Here is a 13,176-nt window from a genome sequence, read left to right on the forward strand (position 1 = left end):
CTTATACCCGTTTCCCGCGCGTACCGTATAGGGCTACTGCCTCGTTTCTGCCCCCCTAGGCTAACTAAGCTGTACTAGCCTAGTTATAGCATTAGAGAACTAGACACGCCCTAACCTAGATAATATTAAATATACTTATACTATTAATTATACCTAGTTCTATAAATAAAAAGACATAAAGATAATAAGGATCTATATAGCAGAGCTAGTAGAACTAGTTAAATAAGATAAGCACTAACAGCTACTTAAAGAGCTACCTATAGGCCTAATAGAAGTACCGAACCTATTAAAAAGGTCTTTCCACTAGCTAGTGGAAGGCGACTATATAATAAAGAAAGCCTATAAAGTGCTCCCCCCCTATTTCTATAACTTCCTTAAAATAAATCTAAAAACTAAACCTAAGCTTTTATGTCGGAAGATAGTCAACACTAATGTTAAAAAATTCCTAAAAGGTAAACCAGGATTAACCTACGAAGACACTCTACAACGCCTACTAAAGGAGTTTAGTTAATATATTAAGCACTTCCTCCCTAAAAATATAGATAAGCTGCCCCCTTACTAACTATAGGACCATAAAATCGAGATTACCCCCAAAAACTAGGCCCCGTACTATAAAAATAGACCACTCTTACCTACTAAACTTAGGTATGTAAAGAAGTGGATTAATAAGATACTAGATAAGGGTTTTATCCGTAAATCGACTTTACTAGCTACCGCACTACTCCTCCTCACTGCTAAGCCTGGCGGTGGTGTGTAAATCTACTATAACTACTAAGGCCTAAACACAGTTACTATTAAAAATTAATACCTACTACTACTAATCCGCGAGACACTTAACGCACTTTATAGTGCTAAGTACTTTACTAAATTTAATATAATTGCTGCGTTTAACTAGATCCGGATTATAGAGGGCCATAAATAGCTTATAGCATTTATTACCCAGTTCGGACTTTATAAGATGCTAATTACACTATTCGGCCTCTATAACGCACCCGCTACGTTTTAAAACTATATTAACTATATTTTATATAACGCCCTTAACAACTACTACACTACCTACCTTAATAACGTCCTTATCTTTTTTAAAACACGCGCTAAGTATACTAAGCACGTAAATAAAGTCATCTAAAGACTCGGCAATGCTGGACTTTAGATTAATATTAATAAGTCTAAGTTCTACTCTACTAAAACAAAATACCTTAGCTTAATTATCTTAACTAATAGCATAACTATAAACCCTAAGAAGGTACAGGCCTTATAGAAATAGAAGGACCTAATATTAATTAAAGAACTATAATAATTTCTCGGCTTTATAAACTTCTACTAATAATTTATCTAAGGCTATTTTGCTATCGCTACACCTATAATAAAACTCCTAAAGAAGGATATTAGATAGCTATAGGGACTAAAATAAGCTAAATCATTTAAGGCCCTTAAGGGAGCCTTTACTTTAGCACCAGTACTAGCATACTATAACTATATAAAGAAAACAGTAGTAAAGATAGACGTATTGAATTAGGCTTCTAGCGGAGTTCTTTTCCAGTATAATAATAACGGAAAATTAAAACTAGTTGCATTCTTCTCCGCAAAGCACTCTACGCTAGAGTATAACTATAAAATCTATAATAAAGAACTCTTAGCTATTATTAAGGCTTTAAAGAAATAGTATCCTAAACTATAAGGGACTAAGGAGCCGTTTAAAATTATTACCAACTATAAGAACTACTAAGCAGCTAAACTAGCGCCAAGTCTAGTAGGCAGAGTTCCTTTTATAGTTTAACTTTATAATTATATACAGACCTAGCAGTAAAGCTATGCTCCCTAATACCCTAAGCCGGCTACTAGAAATAAGGCCTAAGAATATTAATAATAAACGCCTCCGCTACTAAGCCCAAGTCATTATACCGCCCTAAAAAGTTAACCCTATAATCTTAAAAGAATTACTATATAAGTCCCGTAACTCTAATAACGTAAAGTTTATAGCCGCTCTAGACCCTAAAATAGCTAAAAAGTTACTAAAAGAGTTAATTTGGTTAGAATACTAGGAAAACAAACTTATAAGAGATATAGTAGCAGCTCTGCGTAACTAGAAAGCTCGCTATTAGCTAAAGAAGATTAGAAAATTACTCTATTATAATAAGTTAGAATATAGTATTATTAACGGACAGATCTACTTCCGCTAACGTCTCTTTATCCCTAACGCCCTAGACCTCTACCTAGAAGTTATCTATTACTCTTATAGCAGCGGCCCCGCTAGTTACTATTACGGCTTAAACAAATGCCTCTGAACTAAAGCTTGAACGAATGCTGTATTACTAAGATACTAAGCTAAAGAGAAGGAAAAGGGGTCGCTAGGACTAATGTAAACAAATATATAGGGTGAGCCGCTAAGGCGCTAGCTTTAGGCGGGCTAATCGCAGGTCGGCAGAATATGGCAGAATTTGGCAGGTAATGTGCGATAGCGCCGTTACATTACCCCCCTCTTTGAAAGAAAGCCTGCCCTTAGGCTTAGTTAGAAAAAATAGGGTAGCACTAGGCTTATAAACGTAGGATTATAAAAATATAAGATGAGAAGATAAAAGGGGATATAAGTCCGTCCTAACTAAGTACAAAGGGCAATTATGGGCTAAGTAGAAGCACTAGGCCAGAAAAAGTAGCCGTTAAAAGTCTTAGCACGGATCTGACCAATCAGATAACTTCAACCGGCGGTTAAAGTTCCTGGACATTTGAAATTTTATGGTACTGGCAGAAAACGGCAGAATATGGCAGAATTTGGCAGACAGCTATATTAGGGCTTTGGGGCGTTTTTGTCCCTATATTCTTCCGGTAACTTATCGTCTTTATTATACTAGCATTCCATCCATTTATCTAGGTACTTTGGGGGTCCAGGCGCATTAGGGTATTAGTTATGGAATTCTTTAAGCTTCTAGGGGCAGCCTATAAAGTTCTATGTAGGGTACCAGGTTGGGTTAGGATTATAGCCCTTCTATTGGACACGGTATTTTAGCGCTCCCTATACTATCTTACAGGCCAGTATTTTATTAACCTCCTATTTATTGTTACCGTTTACTTAAACTGGTAGGGGAGGCTCGTTCTTTTGTCTAGGTAATAGGTTGTTTATAGCTTTCCGTAACTTATCTGGCGAGAAGATAGGGTGAACCCTAATTAAGTCTGGGAGCTTTATCTTATACGAGTTGCCTATCTTCTTAAGAACCTTATATAGTCCTGCCATCTGGTAGTCCAGCTTACGGCTAGGTCATTCGGTCCTCTAATTTCTTATTATAACCTAGACTATATCGCCAGGGGTAAAATCGGGCTCTTAACGGTATTTGTTCGCCTACTGTTCTATCAACCTCTAAGCTTTTTCTAGGTTCTCGCGGGCTACCGTCTAAGCCTCCTTCAATCGTTTGGCGTACTGTTAGGCCTTAGCATAGGATAGCTTCTCTTATACAGTCTAGGGTTCTTCTAGCCTTTTTTAGTTAAAGCTTGTGCGGGGTAAGTATCCTATTTCTAGCTAAATTGGGGCAAACCCTGTGGAGTCGTGGGGTAGGGTTACTTGCGCGTAGTCTATTAAGGGTAGTAGTTTAGACCAGTTGTCCTAGAAATAGTTAATGAAGGGCCTAAGCCTCTAGTTTAGGTACTAATTTACGATCTCTATCTAACTGTCTGTCTGGGGGTAATAAGCTGTAGAAAGCTTTAGCTTAATGCCTAGGATCTAGGTAAACTTATTCTAGAAGGCTAATATAAACTGCGGCCCGTAATTAGATATAATAGTATCTAGTGGTCTATAGATTTGGTAGACGTAATAGATATATAGCTAGGCTGCCTTTTTAGTATTAATGTTCTTGTAATATAGAATTGAGAACGGGCGTTTACTAAAGCGGTTAACTATAACTATAACTATATCGTATCCGTTACGGTCCTTAGGTAGTTTATGGAAGTCTATAGAGATATGCTGCTAAGGGCGCTCTGGTATTAGGAGTGGCTTAAGTAGTCCTAGGGTCTTATCCTGTGGGATTATAGCTCTTTAGCAGTCTTCGCAGTTCCGTATATATTAATTAATATCCGTAACTATTTTTGGCTAGTAGTAGCGGCAGTTAATAATTTTACGGGTCTTATTCTTGCTAGGGTGTGCTATAGAGACTTAGTAATAAGCTTCGCGGATTAGTTTGGTCCATAGATTGTTAATATTAGGGACTATAAGCCGCTTCTAGTATAGGAGTAATTCTTCCTCCGTCTTAAAATCGGGGTCTCCTTTTACGGCTTATTCGCGGAGGGCCCTTAGGGCATTAGCCGTGCGGTTTATAGTTAGGAGGCGGTTAATTAGCCCTATTAGCTTATCTAAGGACTCCTTTATTAGTGCTAGCTCGTTTTGCTAGGAGTCTAGCTCCTTAAGGATCTGTGGGTTGAGCTGTTCTAGATAGAGGAGGGCGCGCGTCCGATATTGGGTCTTTAGCTTATCCTAGGGTCCTACGTCTTGTTCTCTTTAGGTTAGGGCATTAGCCTTAGAGTTTTACTTGCTAGAATAATATATAATCGTAAAGAAGAATTAGGAGAGTATTTCAGCCTACTAGGCTTGTTACCCTATAAGCTGCTTTATAGTTATAAAGTACTTTAGGGCTTTATAATCTGTATATATCTTAATCTGGGAGTTTGTACCTTTGAGCTCTACGCGCCATTAGGAGAGTAATTAAATAATAGCTAGTATTTCTTTGTTGTATACTTTATAGTTATACTTAGCCGGGTCTATTGTTTTTAAGAAGAAAGCTATAGGGTACTATTCGCCGTCTAGATATAACTGTAATAGGATTCCCGCTACGACCCTATTAGAGGCGTCTGTTTCTAGCATTGATTTAAGGTCTAGGTTATAGTGATGAAGGATTAGGGAAGAGATAAGCCGATCCTTTACCTTTTTGAAGGCCTCTATGCAGCTATTATTAAAGATAAAAGGCGTGTCCTTCCTGGTTAGTTGTATGAGAGGTTTTACTACAATTCCGTAGTTATAGATGAACCGGCGGTAGAAATTATAAAAACTAAGGAAGGACTGGATTCCTTTTACTGTATAAGGGGGCTTTTAGTTATGGATTGCCTCTACCTTCTTAGGGTCGACCTTAATTCCTTCTATAGTTATAATAAACCCGAGGTATTTTGTACGTTTTACCCTAAACTTGCATTTCTTGATATTAACTTATAAGCCTGCGTTCCGTAGTCTCTCTAGGACCTTCTTAATATGAACTTAATGCTTAAGTTCGTCGTCTAAGTATATAAGAATGTTGTTTAGGTATGCCGTGCAGAATTCGTTGAGGTAATTAAAAAGAACGTTATTTATATACCTTTAGTACGTAGCTAGTCCGTTTGTTAGTCTAAAAGGAAGAACTTTGTATTTATAGGAACTATAGCGGGTATGGAACGTTGTTAAATCTTTAGATATAGGGTCTATCCTAATTTGGTGGAAAGCTTGGCGGATATTAAGTTTGGTAAAGATTTTTGCCTAGCTTAGACGTATAAGGGTCTTGTTAATTAAAGGAATAGGATACCGGTCCTTTTAAGTAATAGCGTTTAGCTTCTAATAGTTGATATAAAAATAAAGGCCTCTATTAGGCTTTTTTACGAATAGGATAGGGGAAGCAAAAGGGGCTTAACTTGGCTCGATAAACCCTTTATCTAGGTTGTTAATTAAGTACTGCTTTATTGCTTTTAGCTTATCTGTTAATTAATGGTAGAGGGGGCTATAGCCTAGCGAGTTATGGGCCTTTAATTGAATCTTGTGATTATATGTCTGGTGGGGGGGTAACTTATTTAAGGCCGCCTTTGAGAATACATCCTTGTAGCCTATATAAATGGTAGGAAGGAGGCGTTTAACTAGTTCCTTGTTGGTTTCCTTATCTGGCCTTTCCTCTCTATTATTAATAATTCGGTTAATTTTATATAGGCTCGTTATAAAGACTTTATTATCCTTCCGGTATATATTAAAGTAAAACACTATAGCGCTAATTGCGGCGATGTCTACGGTAGGGGGGTTAACTGATAATAGGGGCGTATATGACTTTAGGGACTTCTGGGGTACTGGCGTTATTATTACTTCTTTTAGCTCCTGTTGTATCTTTTAGAGGTTATCCCTTATATCCTATTGATACGTTCTTTTCTATAACGATTAGATCTGTGCGATTTGGACGTTATCTATGTTATTATCTGTCCCGCTTCTATATATAGAGTCCTTTTTAAATATAGCGCTTTGGGAGAGTATCTTTATTAGTACAGAGTTCTTTCTAGCTTTGCGGCGGGCGTCCTCTTAGGTAAAGGCTAGGTCACGGGCCCGGATATCCTACTGGTAGGTAGGGTCAGCCCTTGCGGCTAGTGTCTTATGGTTGGTTTAGATCTCCCTAATAAAGGAGGGCAACCTTAGTCTATTCTCCGGCTAGATAAACCGTCTTTTTTGCATGTTTAACTAAATATTAAAATAGGACATCCATTTTCGTCTGAGGATTATATTATAGGACCCTAGGTCTAGGATGCAAAAGGGGATACCGTATTGGCGTTGTCTGTTAAGAGCGATATACAACTTTAAGACGTGGGTAACGGGCCGACCGGCTTGGCTGTTGTAGCCCTTTACCTAGATAGGCTTCTCTAGTTGGATGGCTTCTGTATTTAGAAACTTGGCAATATTATTTATATAGGCAGTATTTATAAAGGCGAAGCCATTTATTCTAGTGTTAATAAGGGCGGTTGTATTAACTCTATATCTATTTTAAGATACTATATATAGAACTATAAAATACTTTCTACCTATTAACTAACTAAGATTAATCTCTTTAAGATTAATAGGGTACCCTAGGGGGGAGTCTTTCCCTAGGGTTCTTCTTTTCCTGACTTATTGGACGTTTCTCCTTCCTCTATCTCCTTAATATTGCCTATATTCTTTAGCTCCGGGTAGGATAAGATAAAGTAACCTTGCTTATTATAGTTGAAGTACATAGCTAAGGCAGGGTTAATTAGAGTATTACGGCGAATACTAGTTAATGGCGTGGTATATAGCTGGTTGGGTAAGGCTTGCTAGTGCGTAGTTGTAACTGCCTTTAGTATAAGAGTAGTTGTAACTTATCTTCCTGCTCTAGCTCCTACAGGTATAGCTAGCGAGTTTTAATTATTATAGAGTCGCTTCTGCTAATTAGGGCGGGCGTTAATCCGCTTTAGTTCTAAGTCTAATAATAGGCAATAAGCTGCGAGTTTTTTATAGGTTGGTAGGTTATTTAAGGTTATAGCGATCTTTTCTTATAGCCGGATTATTAGTTTATTGTATAGGTCTAATCGGTAGTTCTTAAGGGGAACCTAGCCTTTTCCTATAAGGTATAGGAATTAAGTCTGGAATTTAGCAAAGGGTTAGTTTGGTTTTATTATTAGGTAATTATAATTATAATGGGCATCCCGTACTTTGTTCGGGTTAATATAGATAGCTACTAGGTGCCGTATTATCTTATTAACAGATATAAATCGGATAGGGGAGTTGTCCTTAAACTTGGCTTAAAGGTGCCGTTAGGCGTCCCTAGTGGTTTAACCAAAGAGGTAGAGCATTTTAGCTTCTTTAGAAAGGAAATGGTTATAGTTAACGCGGAGCTTTTCTTGTACTTAAATCCTCTAATTTTTAAAGGTAGGGTCTATCCCGTTAGATAGTGGTGGGGGGTTAGGGAGCTTAACGGACTTTAATTGCTTTATTATTATATCCGTACTCCCTAGTGTATTGTATTTAGTAGAGTGAATAGGTTAACTAGGGCTTTAAGAAGGGGAAGCTAGGCTATTTTATAGGGCTATAAGGCTTTTTAGGATCTCTTGTAGGGTCTCTTGTGTATTTCTTGCTTTAAGATAATTGGCTTCCTAGCTGGCTGCAAGGGCACAAATCTACTCGCGTATATCTATAATATTATTATTATCTTTAATTTCTAATCCCAATTAGATCTCAGGTTTCTCTCGGGTAGAGGCAGCTCTCTTAGATAAGCTTGCTTTAGGTGCTATCGTTAGCTTCCTAAGGTTTGTCGGTATTATACGCTTTAGTTTCAATTCCGGGGGTATAGGTCCAGTCCTATCTGGCTTATGAGGTGGAATATTATCTAGGCCTTCCTAGGCAATGTAGGGTTGTTTTGGTGTCTAAATATAGCGCGTTAATGCGTTGTTGTAGATGAAGTTTCTTTAGGGTGGGATATTATTGAGGCCTTCCCAGGCAAGGTAGGGAGAGCTTAGTATAATATCATGGCTTAAATAAATGCCTCTGAACCGAAGCTTGAACGAATGCTGTATTACCAAGATACTAAGCTAAAGAGAAGGAAAAGGGGTCGCCAGGACCGATGTAAATAAATATGTAGGGTGAGCCGCCAAGGCGCTAGCTTTAGGCGGGCTAATCGCAGGTCGGCAGAATATGGCAGAATTTGGCAGGTAACGTGCGATAGCGCCGTTACAGTTACCCTAACTGGGTTAAAACTTTTAACCTCTTAAACTAAATATACTAGTGGCTAGGAATCTCCTAGTTTACGGCTACCTTTATTAAAAACTGTGCCCTATACTTTCGCACTAAGACCCCCCGTTCTACCCCGCCTAGTTTTCTAAAGCTACTAAAATTACTTACCCGCCTATAGACCGATATCTTAATTAACTATATTATAACGCTGCTAGTATACTAACGCCATGGCAAGGCATATAAATATATCCTTATTATTATAAACCGCCTAACTAAAATGCAATACCTTATTTTAGTAATAGAACTCTTAATAGAGGAGCTAGTTAATGGTTTTATTAACAACGTATATAAGCTCTATAGTATACTAAGCACAATTATCTCTAATTATAGCATATAATTTATTAGCAACTTCTAGCAACAACTAAGTAAACGCCTTAAGATAACCTTATAACTAAGCTTAGCCTAATACCTAGAAACGGACGGCTAAACTAAAATTATTAACGCTGCTATAAATAAATACCTCCGTACTTTTGTTAGCTTTATATAGAACAACTAGGTTAACTACCTACCACTTACTAAGTTTATTACAAATAACTAAGTTAACAAGAGCACAGGTATCTCCCTATTTTTTACAAACTATGGCTTTAACCCTTACCTCGGAATTAAGCCTACTGGCCCCTACCTACTAACACTATTAGTATAAGTAAAAAAGGAGTTCTTCTGTATAAACTCTATAGCCAACCGCTTTAAGCGGATATTAATATAGCTTAAGGCCCTAGCCTAGATTTTACAGCAACGCTATAAAGATAATACTAATACCTATAGGGACGAGAGCGCGTTATTCTATAAAGGTAATATAGTTATAGTTAGCTTAGAAAATATAAAGATAAACAGACTTAAAAAAAATAGGACAATAAATAGGACGGCCTGTACCCCGTACTCGCAGTATATTAAGGGGTAGTTATAATAGACCTCCCGGACCACATTTAAGTAAATAAATCCTTTTATATATCTAAGGTCCGCCTCTAGGCTGCTAAAGAGATCCCTAGCTAAGCAAATATTAATATTATAGAGCGCTATAATATACAAGGACGAGTAGTAGAGAGAGATAATAACGGCAACATAGAAGACAAATGGGAGTTTAAAAAATCCTTAATATATATAATAAAGACCCCTAGGGCCTAACTTATAAGATTAAATAGAAATATTATAAGGATATAACCTAGCAGCTAAAGGAAGACCTAAAGGGTTGCAAATAAGCTATATAGCGCTTTTATAAGTAATACCCTAAGAAGCCAGGACCCCCAGACTAGGTATAAGATAAGGAAAAGTCACGCTAAGGTTGCGGCCGACTACCGTATTAAAATTCGTGGTGGTTAAAATATTATAGAACTTTAACCAACGGTTAAAGTTATTTAATTGGCCAGATTCTCGCCAAGAAACGCCACGCGGATTAATTTAGGTGGCGGTATAGAGTTCTACTAACCTTACTTACTAAACTAACCAATTAGGATTTTCCATACCCAGCATAGAAAATTGCCATTAGCTTAGTTAAGGGCAGTAAGCGGAACTAATATCTTTGCAGTAAAAAATAGGCAACCCCGTACACTGCCTATTTTTAAGTTATCTATTTAGTTTAGGGACTAAACCATTTAGGAGAGAGGAGTACTGTCACGGCACTAACCTAACGTATACCGTTTTATACTATCTCGTACTATTTCCTACTATTAGCTAGCCCACCACTAGCGACTTAGCGGTCGGCCCTACTATTTATATACAATACCCCCTTTCCACCTTCTTCCCCTCTTTATACCACAACGTAGTTATTTAGTTTACTTCATTACAGCACTATAATAGTGTCCGCCAGTTCCTAGAGTATATTAATAAAATTCCGCATATTACCAAAACAGCTCTTTATACTACGGCGCCATTAAAAGGCAAAGAAAGCCTTTTCTGCTGCAATTATTATATATTAAGGTCTTTAGCTAGCTATTGCGTAATTGGTAAAGGATAATTAGGAGGCTATTAAGGCGTACTGCCTTAATTGAGATATAGACGCTAATATAATATTCTGAGGTCAAGTTATTGCAAGACCCTTTTTTTAATAGCTCGGCCCTTCCTATACCTCTTTAAGCCTCTCTATTAGGCTTAGAAGATAGTAAAATTAAACTATATATACCTTAGATATATCTTTAGGCGCTAGTAATCTATCTACTAGCATTTCTATAATGCAAGTATTGTATACCCTAAGGTAAAGGAGGTGCTTAATTAGGTGTTCTACCCACATATAGCTAAATAGGTAGTTCCTATATATTAGGCTGCTTATTACCTTAATCCTACTTATATAAGTTTAGAAATAAGTGTTAAATGTTAAAAGCAGGTCCTTAATTTTATTTGTAAGTATATACCGGCCAATTAGGAGGCTGCTGCCTTATAGTTATACTTTAGCTACTGCTATAAGGAGGACGAATTTGCTTCTACTAATTACTATTAGCAGTGTACAAATAAGCTAAACTTATTTTGGTCCTCTATAAAAGTTACTATACCTAATTTAGCTAATTTAGCACACCGTCTATATTTTATATAGGCTAATTTAGTACCCTCTAAGCGCTTATTTAGCATAGTAAAGCTTATACACTCCGGAATAAGGGCCTTTACTAATCCTAAACGGGTAGATATACAGACGACCGTCTATATTAACTAGCGGGTGTTTAATTATCATAAGGGCAAGTATTACGAACCGTTTAATTGGAACTAGTTAGATAAGTAAGAACGTCTTAAATAGGAGTATGTAGAGGCTAATAAGCACGTTAGTGAGGTAGCGAATTGATATTATATATATTTAACCCCTATGTATTAATTTAATCAATTACCAAAAGTTTGTAACACCAAGTCTGTATCTAAAATCCTATATATTTTATGTAGTAGTAGTAATTTTAGAGACCTAAGCCCTAATCTATACTAAGCCTAGACCTAAATGGAGCTATTAATAATATATTATATAAGAGACTTTTATAGATTCTAAGAAATAAGGGCCTACTAAACTAGATAATTAAGTTTATCTAAGCCTTCCTAATAGGGCGTATTATAAAAATTATAATTAAGGGTTATAAAAGTGTATTAATACTAATGCCTATAGGTATTCTATAGGGATTACCTCTATTACTAATCCTGTTCCTTTTCTTTATATATAAACTACTAAAGATATAAAATAATAGTTAAGATATAATAGCCTTAGGATTTATTAATAATATACACCTAATTATATAGGGAAATATAGCAGTTAATAACTACATTAGGTTAAACTAGGCGTATAATAGGTACATTATATAGATAAAATAATACAGCACCAAATTTGCACTAGATAATAAATAGCTTATCTACTTTATAAGTAAAAGGAGGGTAAGTAGCGACCTTACCTTAATAGTAAATATTTAGGGATATAAAGCAAAACTAGAAGCTACCCTTAAGGTCCTAGGGGTCTAAGTAGACTTTAGATTAAACTAAAATAAGTATATCATATAGGCGACTTATAGAGAAGCAGTAGTATTTTTGGTAGTATTATAAATTACTACCTTAATATAAGGACCCTCTTTTAGATATATACGCCTACTATATATAGTAATAGTAGGGCTAACAATACTATACGGCTTTTAGATTTAGGGCCTAGGACTAAACAATAGGGTATTAATAAAAGGCTCCTTAGCGCTACTAGCTAAAATATAAAACTAGTGCCTATATAGAACTATAGAGGCCTATAAAAAATACTACGCGTTATACTAGAACGTTATAAGGGCGCGAAGAGACTTTGGGGAAGATTTAAAGGAATAATATAAATTCTATCTAAATTTAAGGATATATAGCTCTTGCTAAGAACAAGACATTACGTAAAGAAGAGATAGGAATAACGAGAGAATTATATAATTAAATGATTAGGGGTCTTAGTAGTCAATATATATATATATACATACGCGGTCTTTAACGGACTTTAGTAGAATTTAATTAATCTGGCAGAACTTAGTAGAAGTTAATTAAGCTAGTAAAATTCGGCAGAATTTGATTAAAGCGTTAGAATTTATCTATTAAGTGTTTTACTAAGACATTTCTATTATAACTGGGCTAGCCCCATTATAAATATATAGCTATTAAGCATCTATATTCTAAATACTATACCTTAATATATATATAGACAGCCTATTTAGTTAGTACGCTATATATTACTATTCTGTAGCCTATAATAGAACTAGCCTAGTTATAGTAAGAACGTCTTAGTGAAACACTTAACGAATAAATTCTAACGCTTTGACCAAATTCTGCTAAATTCTACTAGTTTGACCGATTCCTGCCAAGTTTTACTAGATTAATTGAGTTCTACTAAAGTGCGTCAAAGACTGCGTACGCATATACGTATATATTGACCGCTAAGACCCCTAACTATTTAATTACAGGACTCTTACCTTATTCCTTTTCTCTTCTTTACGCAACGTCTTATTCTCTATAAGAGCTATACCCCTAGATTTAGATAGAATATATTTTATTCCTTTAAATCTGCTTTAAAGCCTCTTTATATCCTTATATAGCCACTGCTTAGTATAGGACTAGCTACTCGCTAGTATAGGTATAAACAATATTATCTAGGTACTTTCTATAAGTAGGGGCCTATAAATAGTAGTAAAATAGCTTATATGCTAAGGAATCCTCTAGCAGTTCTAAATAGTACATAAGAT

Source organism: Cenococcum geophilum (assembly GCF_001692895.1).
Source record: "Cenococcum geophilum 1.58 unplaced genomic scaffold K441scaffold_3, whole genome shotgun sequence".
NCBI classification, from domain to species: Eukaryota; Fungi; Ascomycota; class Dothideomycetes; order Gloniales; family Gloniaceae; genus Cenococcum; species Cenococcum geophilum.